Source organism: Rhinolophus hipposideros (genome assembly GCF_964194185.1).
Source record: "Rhinolophus hipposideros genome assembly, chromosome: 17".
Lineage (NCBI taxonomy): Eukaryota > Metazoa > Chordata > Mammalia > Chiroptera > Rhinolophidae > Rhinolophus > Rhinolophus hipposideros.
Window position 1 is genome coordinate 24,537,144 of NC_138063.1, and position 6,000 is coordinate 24,543,143.

Below are 6,000 nucleotides of genomic sequence, written 5' to 3' on the forward strand. Positions count from 1 at the left end.
AAATAAATAAATTAAGTCTTTAACTCTTGGTGACCAAGTCTGAACACTGACCAGGGAAACATGAAAGAGGAGCCTTCTTATGTATACAGGTTAATCAGCAATTTCAAAATGGTATGCAGTGAGTCAAATTCCCTTTAGAACTTGGGCAGATAAAGTGATGAGTGTTCTCTGTACTCATAGGAGTTGTAAGCAATCTTATAGTGCTTCAATTGTTGTGAAAAAACATGAAAAGGATATTCAGTCTAAGTGACAGAGGTCATTGCTTTGTGTTCCAAGGTTCTTATAAAAGAGTGTTCTTCACATTAAACTCACCCCTGCTTCTCAGAAGAACTTTGCAATTAATGTTGAGAATCTTTTATGAATTTTTAGACATACCCAATTAGAATGTGATCATTAGCTGAGTATGATAGTCATGATGACCGTTTTCCGACCTGTCGAGTAAATGGTACGCATGCAGGTAGGTTTGGCAATGTTGGTCTTTTTATATTGACTATATAGATGTTTGCTCTATTGATTAGAGAGGAGGAGATAAGTCTCAACTTTGAATTATGAGTGAATGTTGGAATTTACCTCATGAGTCAGCTACTAAGAAGGGGTATGAAATCAGACATGCTCTGGTCGGGCCAGGAGCCAAGGAGAACTTCAAGGCAGTGGCCGGAGGTAAGATGGCAAATGCAGACGTTGCACAGTTCTCTAAACCGACCTCCATCAAGGTCCTCAGGGCTGGAGTGATTCCTGTTCAAGTCAGGTCAGGGAAGTCATGCCCCAGTTATAATCCACTTCTGAGAGCCCTGGGGGGACCTGTCTTGTACCTGTCGTTTTGATAAGCTCAACTTCAGTAGTGTAGTATACTTTCTGCTCTCTCTTTGTCTCTCTTTCTCACTCACTCTCTTACATCCTTTCTCTCTATTCAATAATGACTTGCAAATGAGGTATACTGACTTCAGTTTGATTATCCTTTGCTTTAAAGTTCAGTCATTACACTTTGCCAACCTACTATAATAGGACTTACCTTAAATATGTAGCAAAGCATTAAGACATGTACACTTCCAGAAGAATCAATCCTATCCTCCATCCATTGTATCATTTCCATTGTTTGTAAGCATGTGAGTTTATACCATTTAGTTTTCACGGGTAAGAAGGCACTGTTTCTGTGATTTAGCAGCTATTTCAATCAAGCTTTTAAAAACTATTCCAGGAAGAGTGAAGAAAGACACATCGACTGATACTTATTTGTCTTAAGGTGCAGTTTATAACAATATGAATCATCAACCATTCTGGCTGATTCTGAGCCAAGTGAAACAACATTATGCCCCAGCATAACTGCCTCAGATTTCTGAGGATAATTCAGAGTATGTGGTTCCCTACAATCACAGATCTTACTCTCAAACCAATAATTACAATCAAAATATAACTTTCACTGCATCAGATGCATTTTGTACTTCTGTTAATACTATGTCACACAGTGGGAGTTATTTAGGTGATATTATGTGGAAGCAACAGAAATCTAATTGGCTTTTCTGAAGGTCACCTTCCTTCCCCTTTTCCTTTTTTCCTTCTTTTTCTTCCTTCCTTCCTTCCTTCCCTTCTTTCCTTCCTTCCTTCTTTCCCTCCTTCCTTCCTTCCTCCCTTCCATCCATTCTTTCTTCCTTCCTTTTATCCCCTTTCCTCACTCCCTTCCCCCTTTCTTGCAAAGGTTCAGACACTGACATCGAACACACTTCATTCTGAACTTGTTATTTTCTAGGAGTTTAAGAAATATAACTTTATTGCATTAGTGAGCTAAAATTATTGTCCTTCATTGCCAGTTTAGCTCCTCTGCTAATTTTAAGGTTTAAACTTTTCATCCCACTATAACCAACTGGCATCCTTTATTATACGCTGAACTCATAGAACATGAGACCTACATTTACAAATCCATTATCTGCTATAAGGGTCATCAATTTTATGCCTTCTCCATATTGATAGCATGTTCCTATGTTACAAATATATCACATGCCCCACAATGCCTATTACAACACTGGGCACCTAACAAGTGCTAGGATAATTGAATGGTCCTGTGCAGCTGGCTGGGTTCACACATTAACAACATACATACAAGGAAGAAATGAAATAGGGAATGCCAAAACAAGATTTTAAACTTCTTTGGAGATATCATAAGCCATAAGAAAGCTGAGGAAACGATAACATAAAAGATTAATGGACTTAAGTTCTTTTAAAATTTAAGTCTCTACATTAAAACATAATAATTAAAAGTCAAACTATGAAATGAAAAAAAATGTATAGCATAATAAGACAATGTCATTTATATAGAGAGAAATACTGTACATGTTTTAGAAATAAATATAGGCACTATTCTACATCTGCAGAATACACTGGTAAATACAAAAGACAAAAATCCATATCCTCATTGTACTTACAGTTTAGTAGAGAAGAGTAGACAGAACACATTTTAAAACTAAGTCAATTCTAAGATATCCCTCCCTTCTGACTGTGGTCTGGGGATTTAAGCTACAATATTTGCGCAGAAAATAAACATTCTGATTTTCTTTACATCACACACACACACACACACACACACACACACACACACACTCACAGGAGAAAACAACTAGAAGTGTAACTGACAGGATGGCAACGGAAAGTGCTAGGCAGCATCAGGCATTTCAGGGCAGCCAGTTAGTGTCGCCAGCTAGGGACCAGGGTGGCCAGACAGGAAAGTGAAACACAATTGGCCTTGTTTGAAACAAGGCTCTGACCTTTCCAGAGAAGGGACTTTAACTCTGACAGGAGAGCGGAAAAGAGGGGTAAGTGATATTTGGTTGGTAAAAGATAGTAAATTACCACCCTATATTTTTTTAATACCACAAAGCATAGCTAATGGTATGAGAGATACTCATTAAAGTTATATTGTGTTATTTTTGAACTCCTTGAAAAATAGCAAACCACAAGTGGTACCCAAGGTAAGTTTCAGTTAACCAAACCCTGAAGTTTATGGATTACATGAGTGATAAAAAATATATACATACATATATATCTTGCCTCAATCTGTTTAGTTCAGAAGCTTACATATAAAAAACTGCCACCAAAGCAAACTCTTTTGACCCAAAGATGAAACTTAAATTTAAAGTAAGTGATGCCATTTTGGTTATGCCATGTCAACTTTTGACTAAACCAGTTCACCTGAAGATAACTAGGAGAGCAGGCTGGCTAAGAATAGTTCACTCTAGATATCCCAAGCAAAAGGCAATATGGGTAAGATTTGCCTTAGCTTGAGATTAAAAAAAAAAAAAGAAGAAGAAAAGGAAAGAAAGTAGGATCCAACTATGTGATATTCTTAAGGTGGCGATATGAAATATTTCTCTAAAAATGATTGATCTGTATTTCAAAGGAAATTTATTCTCTTAAAATCTGAGCAAAGTGCTTGAGGCCTTTCACAAGTATGGCATATGGGATATTAATACTCTTCCATCGACTCTGCATTTTACTCTAGTCAGATGCAGAAAAATCTCATTTTAGAGGAATTGGCCAAGTTTTTGAAGACAAGCAGATGATTTTTTTCTGATACATTTAGGTTTATTCAAAGTCCTCTCATCACTGTTAGGTGAAATAGTTAAACACTAGCATCTCTTTCATATGAACATCAGATTCAGTTTTAAAATCCCTTTGGCAAAACTCGGAATCCAGAAATGCTCCAATTTTATTAACATTTATAACTATGATACTATTTTAGTGGGGGGAAAAGATCATGACTATGTTCTGTCTTGTTAGGAGACACTTCTGAGGTAAAGTACCTTGGCTTCTCTAAGTATGAATGTTTGCTACCAAAGGGCACATTGAGATTTTTAGAGAAATCTTTGTCAAACTGCACATTTGAGTGACCCACTATGCTGAAGTTGAGTGGCCCATTTAGTCAATCATGACCTACTGGAGAACCATGAAACTAATTTTGTGAATCATTTTGCTTTTTTATTGAAAATCAATGTTATATGATGGAATATTATAGAATTGAATAGATCAGAATTTATATATACATATGTGTGTATATATATATACACACACGCACACACACACACACACACATACACATCACATGATATAGATGTGGGGGCAGGGAGATGACATAGATTTGTGTCTGTAGTCACAGTGACAAATGTTTATTAGAAAATAACGGACACAGGAACAACAAATTTACTTATGGATATTCTAAGACACAGTCCTATTTTATTGCTTTTTTTTTTCCCCATTGGGGAACAGTGTGTCTCTCCAGGGCCCATTAGCTCCAGTCGTTGTCCTTCAATCTAGTTGTGGAAGGCGCAGCTCAGCTCCAAGTCCAGTCGCCGTTTTCAAGGGGGTGCCGCCCACCGTCCCATGCAGGAATTGAACTGGCAACCTTGTTGTTGAGAGCTCGCGTTCTAACCAACTGAGCCATCTGGCCACAGCTCTATTTTAAATGAGAAAATAGAAATAAGTATTTATGAAAAATCTTAAGCAGGGCTAAACTTCTACATTTAACCGATGAGCATTGACAGGATTGCCATATTCCAGGTCCTCCACTGGTGCTGAAGCTACAAAGAGAAGAAAATCTCTTTCCTCAAGGAGTAATTGAATAATAACATTAACTGTTGATAACTCCCTAAGGAGGGTTGCATCATTTTGGTCAAAATTTATTTGCAAATTATTAATTCTTACCTAATGTACAAAAACAGGTATTCAATTGTATAAATAGCTATTACTTCTATTTTTATAAATGAGTAAACCAGTACTCACAAGTTAGGTGAATGATCTAAATTCATACAAGCAGTAGAGGGCACATTCAGGACTTAAATCTGGGTACTCAGGGTCTAATTCAGGGTTCTTACTTCTGCATTATCTGTCCTGTAAGGCATTCCAGAAAATGTCCCTGTCTCACATTTTAATTTTACCTCTCACTTACTTGCTACATAAGGCATTCTTGCCTTCATTCCTTTGCAAATGTCTTCCTGTCTTCACTTCTATCTCTGCCTGTCAAGATTTTCTCCATCTATAAGGTTTTACCTCAGGTATCAACTATTTCATAATTTAAAAGATGTGATGGGATTTAGAAAATCTCCTTGTCCTACCTACAACCTCGGCCAATTAAGTGAGTATCTCTGGAGGTGTAGAACAGATATTTCTTAAAGCTCTCAGATGATTCTACTGTGTTTTCAAGGTTAAGAACCACTACCTTAAAACCTTACCTCATCTTATCAACATTTTTATCATGGTCAACATTTTTCCCTATTAGGTTTTTATACTGGAACTGTATTTTACTCAGTCTTCTCCCTGTCCCATCCCCACCAAACATAATGCCAAACATGATGATGATTTTATTTTTAATTTTTTAAAATTTATTTTTAATTATAGTTGGTATACAATATTATATTAGATTCAGGTATACAACATAATAATTCAACATATATATACCTTATGAAGTCATCACCATGATGTTTCATAAAGTAACAATTTTCTTAATTGAAATGACTTGTATTTGTCAGAATGAGTATGGATAGGAAAGGGAGTGATTCTAAGCTCATTCTTTAGGAAATGATTTTTTTTTCCTCTGGAAAAACTTGAAATTTTGATCACAAGATGTCCATTAAGCAAAAACATAATTCAAATATAAGTCCGTCAAAATAAAATTATATATATATATATATATATATATATATATATATATATATATATATATATATATATATCCATCTTTTAAGACTTCCTTTTATGGTATTTTCTGACTTATTCTTTCAGTTGATTTTAGACTTAATGCACACATATTGGAATTTACCATTTAAAGTAATTACCCATTCATACTGTAACAGCTCTCTTATATTAAAGACAATATTATAATGGACTAAAACTATATAGCTGTCATGCCTCAGAGTATTTATATTTTCAAGGAAGCCTGATGAGGACATTTTATTCTGATTTACTTTGCATATTTTTATTGCAATGGCCATTGCTTGTTCGTACTGCAGAAAC